At 39.8% G+C, this 16,036-nt stretch overlaps 1 protein-coding gene across 6 annotated transcripts in view; it reads right to left on the minus strand.

Moving 5' to 3' along the window:
* THRB (thyroid hormone receptor beta) overlaps window positions 1–16,036 on the minus strand; it is a 165,192-nt gene that overhangs the window by 81,267 nt on the left and 67,889 nt on the right. The window contains exon 4 of one of the 6 annotated variants that reach the window (XM_050708567.1): window positions 15,581–15,682. The exons of the other annotated variants lie outside the window; for them this stretch is intronic. The gene's annotated coding sequence lies outside the window, so the exon portion shown is untranslated. The remainder of the gene's footprint in view (window positions 1–15,580; window positions 15,683–16,036) is intronic. 6 annotated transcript variants of the gene reach the window in all.

Raw genomic sequence — 16,036 nt, forward strand, 5'->3', positions numbered from 1 at the left:
TCTGAGTGTAAAACACAGGCTGGATTCTGAAGAGATCCTTCTATTAGTCTAATTTCACTGGCTTGGAAAATTTTTTTTTAAGCTGAGATTATGCTGAGATAGAGACCCAGACTAGGTAAGAGTCCAACTCAGTTGTACACATGACCTCTAGTATCCTCCCTGGCCTCTGTCAGCTACTCTGGACCTAGTGGGAGGTCACGTGTAGCATCAGCCAGGCTAGATACCAACTTTTGGAAATCCCTACATGAACTGATTTGCTCATTCTAAAACATTTTGAATCCGGACAATGTTTTCCCTCCAGTTTCAGGTGGGTTGGGTGTTAGGACCCTTATGGATCCAAGGCATATTTCCAACTTCTGGAGCACTGCAGTGATTCCTGCAGATCTCAATTTCTTAGCAGAGCATGTGGGGTTAGACAATTAGCTTCATCTAAGAATCTGAGGTGAACAGGGATATTTCCATACTCCACAAGCTTTGAGACCATCTTCTTCCTGGGGTGCACACATGCAGCAACCACAAAAAAAAATCCACCAACATCCTTGGGCAATTTCTACTACACTAGGATCTAACAGAGATCATTGACCATGTGGAAATGGCAATTCCTTGCTATCTGTCCTTGAAATGCTGCATATCATGACACCTCAAACCTTCAAATTGAAAAAAAAAGGGTAACCTGATGAGGTTCTTTCTCTTTGGATGGGTGTATTTCAACTTGAAGCTATAAATAAACCTTCCTTTCACTGAAATTGCTTTTTAACAAAACACGTTTCCTTTTCCAAAAAGGACACATAAACATTAGGCTAAATTTTCATATAAACTATAAAATGTGATGCTTCTACCTTATAGCTGTATCACCTTCTAATAAATGGTACGCAGCCGTGGGAGGGCACTTTCTGAAGGGAGGAAAGTCCTAGGAAACAAAATGCTCTTAGTAGAATGCTGAATGGTTTCATTGAGTATTTTTAGTCCGGCCTCCTGAGATGCTCTGCAAACATTTGCAAAACTCTAAAACAGAGCCAGGGTTATGTCACTATCTTTGGTACAAATAATTTGTTAGGAACTATTTTGTTTTGGCAAAAAGATATATCAAGAGAGGATGAGTGAACTGGCTTGTTTTCTTTTGGATTAAAATTGTTTGTCAACTGAAGGCTGTCTTTATGAGGAGAGAGTAAGGTGCCAAGAAGTACATTTCACCATGCCAAAATTAAAGGGAGGAGTTCAGAAACAGTCTTTTATTACCTAATTAGTTTTATCAAATGACACAGATCGACTAACAGGAGATAACTAATAGGAAAAAGGGGTCTAATGAAAAAGTAAGTTATCAGCTGGATGCTCTCCAGAAAACAATTATCTCTCTAGGTAAACAAGTACTGCTGTTGGGAGGTCAGACACAAAGCGCAAGGAATGGAGGTCTTCTCAGGATACCAGCCCTCAACGGAACTGAAAAGGAGGGAAAAAAGCAGTAGCACAAACTACGCTGAGAAAAAGGGATGACCTGTTATGAAAAGGATCTAATATATTTAGATACATTTATTCCTATATGGCCTGTATTCTACCAGTCTGTTTCGTCTTTGTTATTTTTTTAAAATACAAATCAAGTACAGTTTGCCAGATTAGTATCTCTATTCAAAATGAAAATTAGGACTACAGTAAGAACAGCCACATTCACCTGCTCAAGAACAAATTACCAGGATAGCATTTTACACCTAGCAGGGAAAATGGAGGCTCACAGATCTTATTTTATCTTGATTGACCCTGTAATAATGGAAGGGATGATCAAAAAAAAAAAAAAAACCAGTACTGAGTTTTAGATAATATTCTGCTTTACCCAGAATTGCTGAATATTCTATCTGGAAAGTATTTCAAATATACTTACATTTCCTTTTCATTATTTTTCCCATTGCATGACCTAAGCTAGACAGTTCCAGCTCAGGTGGTTCACATTCAGATTACATCAACTTTTATTTCCTAATTTGAACAATATTTTCATGTTTCCTATTCTTGCTTGCTTATCTAGTATATACCTGCAAATATGCAAAAGCTGTCTGATTATTTTAGCTAGTAAAATGACACCAGATACATGTAACAGCATAAAGACATTTAAAAAGTCTTGCTGGAAAAAAAAAAATTCCCCAAATAAGGGTTTAATTGACTAAAGATTTGTGCCCCCCAGCAGCTTGAAGAGAAGCAACATCAATTTTTATGAACATTCTTTGAGAATTATAAGTGATGCAACAGAAGAGTTTTATTATGCTATTCTTTCCCTGCACCCTCCCTCTTCCTCCATCATCACTTAATCTGAAAACAGATGGGGCAAAGAATTAGTGGGAAAGTGCAGACCCCATCTATTGGGGTGTACAGTTTGCTGCAGAACAGTGGGGACCACAGGGAAGTTTTAAATATGCAATATATGTAATAAACTGTAGCAAGGAATGCTAGAAACAAAACTATTGAAGGAACCTAAGAATCAGCCATTCCAAATGAAAATACCAACCACCACCACCCAGAACTATGTTAAGAACAGGCATAAGACGTTTACGAGGCCCTAACACATCCTGGGCAGGGCTGGATGATACTGCTGGGAAGTCCTGGTCCCTTGCCAGCATGCCTTGCCCTGCACGGAAGGGCTGAGCTCGGTATGAAGTCCTCGTTAGGCTAACGTGTCTAGACGGCCCCGCATCGGGCTGAGGGCACCTGCCAGGACACAGCCTTCACCCTCGAGTGACATCTCAGATTCAGGCCCTCACGGCCCCTTCCATGGGACTGCCAACACTTCCACCAGCCTGTACGGGGAACAGGTATCACCACCCCACGTCCGCATGGACTTAGAGGTATAATACTGGACCGGGGGGGTCCACAATAAGACAATCAAGGGAAAAAAAAAAAAAAAGAAAGAGTGCAGTACCAGAATGCAAATGAATGAGCTCACACAGGCACAAATGGAAAGCAGGTTTAGTTGCGGAACTGAATAACCAAGGGAACTTACTCCATCTGCCATCCACCTTTAAAGCCCCACAAAGGAAAAAACTGCAAGATTCATGGTCTTTGCAAGTCTCCAAGTGGCTCTGCAAGGAGTGGGGATTCTCTGCCAAAAACAGTCAGCCTTCACTTTCTTCCAGAGTCAGTCCTTTGCTGGCAAGCCTTAACCACTTGCAGTATGCAGACCTGCACGTGGGGAGGTCGCTGACCACGATCGGCACGTGTGGTGCAGATCTCAGTGCACGAGAGTCAGCTTCTTCCCTTGCTGTGTGACCCTTTGTTCCACAAAACACTGCAGTATGGCTGTACTCCTTCTCTCCTTGCCCCACCGCTGCCTCCTTCTCATTTTCTCTCCCATCACTTCCCATCATGCTAGGACTGACTGCAAGGCATGGTGCCATTGTGCTTGAGCGAAACGATCCTGGGCTCTGCACACTTTGAAAGGCTGGTGGAGGAGGAAAAGCTTGGCCAAGCCATGATCCTGTGCCAGGACAGTGAGTAAAACCAGGAAAGTCACCACCATTCTCACTGCAACCATCTGAAGATCCAGCAACCCACCTTTCCTCTCCCTACAGAAGTTACACAGACAGCAAATTACCATTTTAACTGTGCATCATTTCTCTTATGAAAGGTTTCCAGCAGGCTTTGATCATATGTGCCATGCACAGACAATGAATTTCCACATGCTCTGCTTTATTTTTTTCTTTTAATTCTTTCCCTCTTGTATGCCCTAAACAGCAAGTATCTACCAGAGAGCTAAGTAGCAGGGGTTCCCGGAATCAAGTCCCAAATCCAGTTGTTTAATGCTGGACATTGATTTTCCGGGTTCAATCAGGCCACCCAAATGTATACAGCTCTACTGGTAACACTGTGAAAAGACTGTCCCCATAAACGGGTATATGTCCCAGGCTGCAGCCAGAGCAGCATACTGAGGAGGAGAGTTATCTGTGCTCAAGTTGCAGTTAACACCCAGGTTCATATGCTGCTTTCCAAAAGTTGGGTGTAAGGTCATAGGGCAATAAATCACATTTTGTTTTGGATCATCTTACTGTTTAGGACACGCACGCAAAAAGAAAAAGTATCAAAGGCATTTTGAAACTAACAGTGAATGATTATGTGAGGGAAACGTAATGAAAACAACAGAATCTTTTAGCTAGGGGTAGGAATATTCAGCCAAAGCCTTCCTCTGCCTCTTGCTGAGAACAACGCAATATGAAAATAGCCAAAATTATGTATTAGAAGAATGAAGACCAAAGGCTTTCTGCTAAGTTATTGTTTTCCTGAATTAATTGCAATGCAGCTTTCTATGTCACAACGGCATTTCAGTTTCTGACCTTTTATAACATAAATTCACTATACATTTTTGAGGATTTTAGATTTTATACTTTTTTGAGGATTTACACGTTATAATTATTCTAATATGTCTAGTAGTAATGGTTATAAATGACACTAAGCATTTGGTCCTCAGTTTGCTGTTCTAAAACTGAAACTAGGCAAATAGTTGATAACCAACTAACAGGTTTAACAACATGCAATTAGCTGCAGCCATATTAAGACAGAGTGATTCTTGTGCACTAAGGAGGATTATTTAATTAAGTGATACGCAATTCAGCAGAATGCTGCGCTGAACAGACTGAGTCTGAAGTATCTGCTGAAGAGTTGGAAGCCAGAGCAGGGCTACAAGGCTGGTGAAGGGCCTGGAGCACAAGTCCTGTGAGGAGCAGCTGATGGAGCTGGGGTTGTTTAGGGGAGAATTTAGGGGAAACCTCATTGCTGTCTACAGGTACCTGAAAGGAAGGTGTGGGAAGCTGGGGGTCGGCCTCTTCTCACAGGTAACTAGTGATAGGACTAGAGGGAATGGCCTCAAGTTGTGCCAGGGGAGGTTCAGGTTGGAAATGAGGAGACATTTCTTCTTAGAGCAGTCAGGCACTGGGACGGGTTGCCCAGGGAGGTGGTGGAGTCACCGTCCCTGGGGGTGTTTAAGGAAAGTTTGGACGTGGTGCTTAGGGACATGGTTTAGTGGGTGACATTTGTGGTAGAGGGATGGTTGGACCAGGTGATCTTGGAGGGCTTTTCCAACCCTAATGATTCTATGACTCAGGTGTGTGCTATTTGCACCTATGTTCAAAAGAAGGTTTTCCTGCAGGTTCAATACACATAGGTGGCAACTGTAACAGCCTGTTACCAAGGATTATCCAATGCTTCCCATAAGATCCAATTTTCACTTGCTTATAATTTTGCCAGACTAATTGTTTGGGCTGAAACTTTCCATGTTGGATGTCTGCCTCAGGCTATTTTGTTTCTGACATCAGCCAAAACCGTTTGCTGATTTCCAAGATAAAAGCCAGGAAAAAAAAGACATTGTTTTACAATGAGAAAATAATATCTGGTAGCCTCTCCTTCAAGAATCCCAATATCCTCTTTGTTTTAAACAGAAAAAACGAAGCACCTTCGGCAGGCCGATTAAAGCCAGCTAAAAACCTGATGTTAACTCAAACCTCCGCAACTTTGGTGAGAGGTGATGAGTTCAGGGTACCTCTGACCATCCTTGCACACATGAAGAGGACATGAGATGGCTGTGCTCCCAGTGGTGGGAAAGCTGCAGGGCATGCAAGCAGCAGGAACAAGAGCCAGCTTGGTCAGCGTGGGCAAAATCCCTGTGCCCTCTTTAACCACTGCACACAGACGCTACTTGACCCCCGCTGGAGCCCACCGCAGTCAGTGCTGGGACACCTTCAGCCACCCTGCTGAGGTCTTCAGCCGCTGTCCTCCCTGGCAGACAAGTGCTCAGCCTCGACACAGGAGGAGCCTGAAAGTTTCTGCTGATTACTGAAGTGATTTTCAAGCAACAGCCAGAACGAAATAGCAAGGGTTGGCTGATCCTTTACCTTTCTTGCATTGGTTGCTCAACATGGAGTAGGCACAGCTCATGTAACTACACTAGTGACATGAGCAGAAGGGCAGAAGACTTCCTGTGACTGTAGGCTCAAGGCGCTACCCAGAAATTATACTTAGAAATAGACATAGAAATATATTAATTTAAAACATTAACTACTGATTATAACCTTTTCTTTGTTCTTTGTCTTTTTCCTCTCCAATCTTCAGTTCACTTTCCATGTCATTTATTTTTTTCTCTTTTAAGCAGTGAAACACACCTTACACAACTACCTGGTTATACAACAATTCAGCCTAAAGACAGAGGAAAGAGAACGCTGGCTGCGAAGTTTGACCCCCCTTTTGTTCCTGCCCTGTCCACTATCATTTATTCCCGCAGATATAAACTTCAATGCTCATTATGACATTATGACTATTTTCATCGATTATGCACTTATTAATTCCAACTTTCCTTCAGCGAAGAAAATCACCTCCTCTCAGGAGAAAGATGATATTGCAATTTCACAATAATTGCGGCATCTCTTAAGTAGTTCTAATTTTAAAAGGACAAAGTACATCTCGTTTCACAAGGACAGCGGAACCATTACACAGCGCGGTGCTGCTACAACCTTTTCAGAACACAAGCATTTCCTTAGAGACGGAAGAAAAACAGATCTAATTCTCTCCGAATTATTTTTCTTAGTGTTTACGAACAGAAGCATATTGAGACTTCAGATACCGTGCATCTCAGAAGACAAATGCATAAAAATGAGAGATTCAGAAAAGTTAGGACCCTGAGTAATCTTCCTCCATCACTTCCCTACATGATTTTCATGTAAAGTAACAGATGACATTTGGAATATTTCGGTGGTGAAAAGGAACATGACAAAAACTTCATTTCTGCAGCACCTGAAGAGATGTATTTGTCTAAGACAGATCTTCTGCTCCCCAGTCTCCTTTCGCCGGTGCGTAAAGCTACTCCCACTGGCGCTGCCTGCCTAAGCTCCCAGAAACATGGCACAGGAGTGGCCCTGGTGGATACACGGTCTCTCCTCCCCCTCAATTCTGGCTGCATTCAGTCCTAATCCTTGTCACTGACATCCGTTTCTTCCCTACAAAAATTAGCTCTAGAGACAACGGGGGAATCAGAAATATAAAATCACCTGTACTGCAACTACTTGATTCACATTTGATCCAGTTGCTAAACGGTCTACTAGAGACTTGCTAGATCTGGCCCAAAAGTTGCCATCAACAAATTATGACAAAATGCGTGTTGATGCAAATAAAGTGAAAAGAATTGCCTCAGAAAAACAACACAAAGCACCAAGTGAATTGGAAACGGCCTGTGAAAGGCAGAAGGCATGCACTGTAGCTCTTTCATGCTCTGGTTGTTTTTGTGAGGTTGATTTATGTATAATTAACCACTTTTATCCTGAAAATAATTTGATTTGAAGCTGTGCTATCGTTTTTACCCCCACCCTCCTGCCACAGACACCTAAAGCAGTACAGCTCAGGGTGGTAACAACCAAAATATGCTGCCACAGTACGAGTCCAAACTCTTCATGCTAGCACAAAATCCCACTCTCATGTCTCCCTCCTGCTCCTCCTATCATCGCTGGTATGAAAGAAATTCATAAACCGTAACTCCTAGTCTAACACTGCCTTGGCCAAAATTCAAGCTCGATAATTAATTACATTCTGCCTCTCTGAATTCCCACACTAGGTTGACTACGAGAAATAACTCTTCCTTTCCCCTCCTAGACAAGAAGTTTTTATATTGCTAACAGTCATGATATTCCACCTTGGAGAGCTGGCAGGTGAACTGGAGAGAAATAAGAGGTATGTATAATACTTGGATAAGATGACAGCAGCAGATAAAAAGAGAATAATATGGCAGTAAGTTTGAAGATTATGTCAACCCAAAAGCTAAATCATTGTTCTCTAATTACACTTTCCGTAAGAGAATGAAAGCACAGATGATCACGCAGGACAGGCAGCTGTCAGGACGTGGTGTCTGTGGGACTGTAACACAGACTGAATGATTTGGGATGGCAGAGTATTTCAGACAACTCAGAAAGGGTTATGAAAAGCTGATAAATCTGTAAGGTAAAACACATTTAAACATAGCACTAGACCCTGATAAAACACAGAAGCCATCCAAACCACTTCAGTCTGGAGAACATGGAGCATTACAACTATAGTATGTCCTTAGACAGCCATAAAACAAATCAGTATTTCATGCCACTACTCAGTAAATTACCAATGTATCAACAGAAGGTAAACTATTGCGCTATCCACGCTACACACATAACAAACCACTCATCATGCTGGGATTATAATTGGAATTTTCTTCTGAGGCTGATAGATGAATACTATAACCTTAAGTAGCACTCATACAAGATTTTATTTATGGCATATTCCATATGTATTTGTAAAGGACTTAATTAGCTTCTTTTCCTCCTGGTACAAAAAAAAATAAAAAAATAAAAAGCTTGCATCATTATTAAAAGAAAAAACAGCAACAAAAAATCATAAGGCAAGGCTGCTGTGAAGGGTCTTGCTAATAGCGCATCTAGTTTACAGTGACAAAACCTGGTGCGATTCTTTCTGAAAATTGGAATTATCTTCAGAAGAACTTGGTTTGTTCCTGCCTGAATCCAGCCTGTCATATTTGCTTTCTGTGCCAGTGTTTCAAGGATGGCCTGCACCTGCAGCCTAGAGGTTGTATGCATGCAAGCGTAACACATTAATATATGGTTACAAACTACTTTTTAGCATTGATCAGAGTACTACAGAGAATGCATGCACTGTATGTTGCCAAAAGCATCGGATTGTTCTCCATGAACCAGCTGGTAGCTTTCGATCTTCTGTTTCTGTTTAGTTTCGGTGTCTAAAAACGTCCTCCAATTCTAAATCAAAAGCATGGTGATTTCATTCCAACTTCATTTGAAAGCTGGTGTTGGAACAATTAATTAAACTCCGGTCCAATTGTTCATTCATTCCACTCATTTTCCATCTGTAAGCGTAAAGCCTCCACATTTTTATTCAAATAAGGTCAAAGATACAACAAGTGTAACATCCATGGCATACTGCACACAGTTCAAAAGGGCCCTGTGCACGCTGTTGAGATTTACCTCAACAAATTCAGGGGTCTGCCCCCAGAAGCTGGGTCACCCACCCCAGTCAACAGCCCCCGTCATGCTACCTGTGCAGAAACTCAGGAAAGCAGCTCAGGTAAATTAATTAGTATCATCAACTTTTACTCAACAAATCAACCTTCTTCTTCAGCAGCAGAAATGCTGGGCACATAATACATGGGCTGAATCAGATGGTTAAAACTCAGGATTTTCTGAGCACAGAAATGGTAAACAGAAGGTTTGGGGGATTTTTTTTTTTTATTATTCTACACATTGACTCGATAGTGACTGTAGGGCTTAACATTAATTCTGCAAGAAAAAATGGTGCAAGAGTTTTATAATCTTGGTAATTCTAAGTTTCATATTTCACAAGAAACAGGAACATGTAAAAAAACTTGTACATTGTTTTTCACATTTTATATAAAAGTTTAAATCACCCCATGCAAGAAAGCACATATAAAAAGCCATGACAAGTATCTGCTTGTCTAAATATACATTTGTTACTGGTCGTAAATGGTGGACCCATCAAAGACGACCCCTATATTAGCCTTTATTTCAAACTGTAGCCTGCTCTCAGAACTCTCCCCCACATACATGCAAAAACTGGCAACCCCACAGCTCACAATGCAAGAACCTGATTCACTCTGCTCCTCCTGATCAGCTCTGTAACTCATTGCTATATATGTTTTCCGTTCATTTCAGTTTCTTAACTATTTATGCCAGATATGGTGAGCCTACAATATGCTGTGCCTTCACAGTGTGTAGTGGCATTTTTTGCAGGTCTCCAGTAACCAACTACCATGAGTTAATTCCTGTCTCTTCTAGAGCTGTAATATAGTTTCGCTGATTTAGGTGCAATTATTTTCAAATTACACATATGGCAACCGAGGGAAATGCAGTATTACTGAGTGGGTAGTGTAGACGTCCCAGAGCTTTTTTTCTTTGCAGTAGGTGTTTGTTTATTGAACATCATCATTTGATTTCGAATGGATTATCACACAACTCTATAAGCATGGTCATCAGCATCATGGTTTTCTTCCTGCCATCTTTATTACTTTCACCTGGGAGAGATTTGCAGTATACAATAAAAGAGCTCCAAAGCCAAAACGCATGAAAAAGCAACAGCAATTACAACTCTGTAAATCGTGTTTCATTCCTCCTCTTGGTCACAAAATGTAATTACAGTTGAATCTAAGCATAATGTACAAATTATTCTCACAGTATTTTGCATGTGCATGAAGTCTTTTACCTATAGATCCTAATGCTCTTTAGAAGTTTAAATTTATGCCTGCAGGCTCCCCACAATACAGAGCTAAGAGAACTAGATTCTACGACTACCGTTGCACCAGGACACATAAGAAAAGTGCTTTACTTGAAATGGTTTTCCCAGTTTGAAAGAATTCATACATTTCAGACAATGCACTGAACAACCCCTCACTCCCATCTGGCATCTCTGACAGACTCCATGGAATTCACGCTCCTAAACTCGGGGTGATCAAAGCAGTCTGAAAATAAGTGAAAAAAGCGATTAACTTACCTAGGTTACCCTTAGCTCTTGCTGAGTATCCTGATCAGGAGGAAGGCAGGCCTATAATTACACCGATCCTATGGAGCATCAAGCTGATACAAGGATTGAGATCTCAAAAATTTCTAAGAAAATGTATTAAAAAAGTTGCAATGCTAACGATGAAACACATTGCAGTAAAATGGCCAGTCCATTTCTCAGAGGTTTCTAGAATACCCGAGACACTGATGAATCTTAGTAATTTAGCAACAGTCTGATGTAAGTGATATGAGAAGGATTAAAAAGCTTTCTTGATTTCTAAGAGTAGACTGGAACGTCATTTGGGAAAGTGACTCTTTGATAATGTAACCCTGCTGATAATTTTAGTTTACTACATATATTCTTAATCTGCATGATTCAGTTCTCTGTTTCCTCATTAATTTTACACCTGTTGTCATGAACTATAGCTGGCTAACCTGGCTGTTTGATACCACTGGGAGCAAGAAGAGAATGAGGTTTGCAGATTTCAACTGAAAGACAGAGAGGGATAAAAGAAAATACACAAACAACTAATCAAAAACATCTTGAACAGAAATATTGAAGTGTCTCACACAGAGGATCCATTACATTACAGAATTACTGTACATTACATAGATTGCAGAAATGATTCTTATATTTTGTTTTACTGACATGGTAAATTACCAGTCTTGCTCACTGTAATACATACTTTTAAATTATCTGTTCAGATTTATCAGTATAACTAGATTTATTACACACACGTAGACACCTGTTTTTATAAAACAGACCTACTGTGCCAGAACGACCATGCTGGAATCCTCTGGCTTTCATCCAAGAGGAAATGCACTGCAAACTGCTCTGAACCTCCCTAAGAAGTCTTCAATTTTATAACGAGGAGACCATCAACCAAAGTAAAGGACATTTTAACATCTGCTCATCCTCACGTTAAAAAGGCTAAGGAAAAATATTAAGTTTTGATCATTTGAAAGACAAGATGAATACCAAGATAATTTCTTATTGACTGATATATCTGCTGCCTATCTGGTACCCGTCTCTGGAAATATTTAAGTCTTATAATGTTCGAAAAAGTCAAAGGCACAAGGTTGAAAAAAAACCACCACTAACACCAAGATACTAATATGAGTTTAAATGACAGAATGACTTCACTCTACTCCCTGCTTCCATACACCTTCCCAGCAATCTCTTTAGGGATTACCTCCCACAGGAGACACCCTTCTACAGCCGTGTCTGGAGCCCAAATGGGACACATTGAGTGACATCAAGTATCACTGGACATCAGTGTGTCAGCAGCTGACCCAAGACATTAGTTACATTCCAAAACACAAGACCGCAACCAATCAAAAGCACTCCTCATGATTTTCATTTGTTGCTAATAAGCCTTCTCTATTAGTAATCTAGTGGGAATATTTAAAGAAAGTAACCTCTGGGGTATTCCACACACAAACTGCACCACTAGAGGAAAGGACATTTCCAAAAGGTTTTTGTAACTCTACCTACCAAGATATCTGACTTTACTTACGCACTCTCTAGTACTGCAGTAAATGGACTGGCCAGTATCAGTCCAAGTACAACAGATTAATAAAACAAATCAAGATTAAAAGTTGAAAAATAGCCTTCAATTTGCTTTTACTCAGTGTTCTGAAACCTTCTGACAGGTAGAGTTTTGATTCAGGACATCTCTGCCATACACAGAAGATAATCCACCTGATGAATTTCAAGGTCTGCAGTTTTGAAGGTCAGCTACTCCAGCTCTACAGCCAAGCTCTCACACTATGCCCAAAACTCCCTATATTAAGAAGTATTTATACAGACAGAAAACTTAGTAATGTTGTCTCCTGGCAAAACTAGTCAGAACAGCCTCTCTTCATGTTTATAGCTTTGTTTTAATATTTCACAAGTATGGCACAGAAGTACAGTACTTGTTCAAAGCCAATTGTCCACCTAGGGGTATATAGGGAAACGTAGCGCTGTTATTGTGTGGTGTAAAGGCCTTTACCACAAGCATTGCAGTCTTATGGTAATGGCAAACAATGATGCTAGGCAGCCAGAAAGTGTCAACAAAATTGGGGACTAAGCAATTGCACTCCTCTGTAAAAGTTCACGAGGTTCATAAGTGTAGAAATACATTTCCATTCCAACTAAGAAGATTTACTTTATCTAGTGCTAAGTGGAAAAATGGACAAATTCTATCTCAGGGCAAGACTGATTTCCAAAGGTGTTGAGAACAAACATCAACAGATTAGTATTTTGATGTCTCTGTTTACAGAAGATATAACCTCATATACAGGGGAAGGTAGGAAGGAAGTGAAGACGCTTTTGAGGTATAGTTATTGCAGGACGTTAACAAAAAAAAGAGAAAAAGGGAAGAATACACCTTTGGGTAAAGTACTGCTAAAAGCATGCTTATAGTTGTGAACCAAGGAAGTTCTTTTAGAAGTATGCAAAAAAAGGTTTTAGTGGTAGTGGTTTTGTGCCTTTATTTATTTATTTACATTCCACATTAAGAAAAAAATCTCTCTTTCATGAAGATGTTAAGAAACAAATTTTGGTACAAATAAACTAACTACCATATAGCATAAGATGATGATTGTTACCTATTGGTTATTGAATGTTCCACAAATAACAATGACTTACCTCTAGTAGTGATATGCTTCAGCCTTAGGCAAACTGAGATTTTCTTTTTTACAATGCTCACAGAGGAAGGAGTTACCACACTTGTCTAGATAAATATTTCCAAGTTCAGTCAAGAGGTTTACTTAAATTTTAGACTTCACTTTGTCCTTTACTTTCAGGGCTAGTTTATCTTATTTTCCTTCTTATTCTTCCCTAATAAAGCTGTGTGTTTAAGTTTCGTATACTTTTGTAAGAAAAAGCACTTTATGACAGTGAAAGAGAAATACAAAATACATAGACTGCTTTGGAGCTACAGTAAGAGAATGAAATAGTAGCATTACTAATAAAATCAGCAACTAATAACCACATGTTTAAGGATTATCATTATCTCGTCGTGCTTGAGCTAACAAGCAGGATAACAAACAATTTCATTTTTGAATGGCACTGTCAAACAATTTTAAGAGAGTATTTTCATCTGACCACCCCCCTTAAGAGTTTTGTGGAAACTGGAAATGGGAGAAATTTATTTTCAACATTTCTGCTCCTGCTGTGAACACACAGTAATTGTGTTAGTGGTCCTGCTGAAAAGAGTTAACATCTGGTACTCGCTGTAAAATTGCAATTACAAATACAACAGAATTATCTGGACTTCTCAAAAGACAAGAAGAAATAAGACAACTGAAACTTGATACTTAGCAACTCCAAGGAGATCATTTCCTAGGTCTACACTTACAGCTTACGCGTACCATCAGACACAATATAATTATTACTCATTTTGCACTTTTACAAACAGAACACAAAGGGTCAAAAGTTTGTGCTGCCAACTCCCGATACATTTTGTGGCATCAATAATGCTCATAAACAACATTGAACTCTTACAGCTTCTTCAAGCATAGCACAGAGACCATACCTATTAAACTAGGTAACTAAGTTCTGATCACAACAGCAGAGGTTTGAAATGTCTTCATAGAAATTATTTCTCCTGAAAAATGCATTTTTTCTTTTTAGAAAAAATGCCATATCAAGGAGTTCACTACGAACAGAATCCTGTAGTTTAATATATACATATTTTTGCCTTTCATTCATAAATGAATCTTTTGTGCTAAATAACAAAATAGCACTATATTAACCTGCATTACTCAGTTCATTTACTAAAGCCTGTTCAGCTATTTGTAGTGCGCTGAATCTACCTCTTCGTGGCCATCCAGGAGCCATGCACAACCTTGACAAATTGACATGGTGAATTTGCTCTCCAAGATACTGGAAAATCAGCGTGAAGTACCATGTTTCTAACAACATCTGAGAAACTCCACATAGTCATAGCCAGGTCAAAAATACTCACGGTCCAAATCTAGATGAAAGTCTGCAATTTAAATAGCCCTGACCTAGATGTGAAAAGATAGTAATCCATAACCACTAACCTCAGAACTTTTTAGGGCAAACTATATTAAAAAGTCCCATTCCAGTTTAATCTCATTTTTGAGTGAATGATTCTCAAAGTTTATTGCCGTTTCAGTATACTCAATTTGATTATCTCTGTGATGACAGTGAAAGCATTTTTGTGAGCTGCAATTCGAATGCTTTTGGAGATCACCAAATATCACACTATGCACAGTAAAGTAAAAAATAAATTAAAAAATCAATTTTTATATTTGATGTCAAGAGTAACAGTGGTCTATTACTTACTATAGGATGCAAAAAATGTAATAACTATAGATGGGAATATGTGTAGTGTTATACAGAACTACAATATATACAAGCAAGCAGCCTTCAAATCATTGTATATTTTTACTAAGATTATGAAATTGCTTGTACAAGTGCAGACAGCATAACATAATATTACTTTACTGATGTATAATTTGAATGCTGCACATTCAAAAGAAATGTCATAACGCCTCACACAATCCAGGAGAGTCAAACGTTTTATTCTTCCTGTCAAACAATTAGCTGCTTCTTTCTTTTATCACTGAAAGTGAGTGCGTAAACATTAAGCTAACTTGGAACAAAATGACCTGGAAATCAGATTTGTATTTGGGCTGAAAATTCATAGCTAAAACCAGATAACCTAAATAACCTTTTCCTTTGGAATATATTAAGTAATATTTAATTGGGAAAAAAAATAGTACAGAGCTCCTGCAATGTCTGCACTGAGTTTATTTTGAGCCTTGTTCACCTTACACGGAACAGAATGGCTTCAAACAAAAACATATGGAAACCTCCGAGTTCCAAGGGTAAAATCTGGCAACAAAGAACTAAAAACAAAAGGACGGTTTCAGCTGCAGACGTGCTTTTCAGGAACGGAGTTTGCTCTGTGTTTTCCTTACAAGCTGCTGAAGCCCTCCACAAGAAACGTGGTTACTTAGCCTTCTGCTGCAGCAAGTGGTGCTTACTCCCCAGGGAAACGTGAGCATTGCGTCCAGCCATCGTCACCGACCTGATGGACAACCTGGCCTCCTCACTGGGCAGCCAGGAGAGCTGCCGCAAAATCGTGTGCCAGTTCGTGCCCCGGAGGGATGGATGCCCCATCAGGTTCTGCCTACAAGACAGAAAGATCAGATGGGGGGGGCTCCCCTCGAGGGAAAGGTCTGGGGCTCACCTTGCTGCGCTTGCAGCTGGACTGACAGTTTGTACAGGGGACAAATTCTAACCACGTGGACATAGAAAGCATTACCAGAGCTTGAAACACACCAACCATGGTTGTGCTGCAGAGTAACCACATTCCAGCAAGAGATAACCACCTTGTAACATAAGGGCTTGAGAGCAGTTATTTCATGGAAACAAGCATCAGTTCATTTAAAAAAAATAAAGTTACAAGTAAATGTTGAAATTGAATCCAAATCCTAAAGAAACGCTGTTTTTTTTTCTTCCTCTCCTTAAGCAAAATTATGTG

Source organism: Cygnus atratus, chromosome 2 (genome assembly GCF_013377495.2).
Source record: "Cygnus atratus isolate AKBS03 ecotype Queensland, Australia chromosome 2, CAtr_DNAZoo_HiC_assembly, whole genome shotgun sequence".
Classification (NCBI taxonomy): domain Eukaryota; kingdom Metazoa; phylum Chordata; class Aves; order Anseriformes; family Anatidae; genus Cygnus; species Cygnus atratus.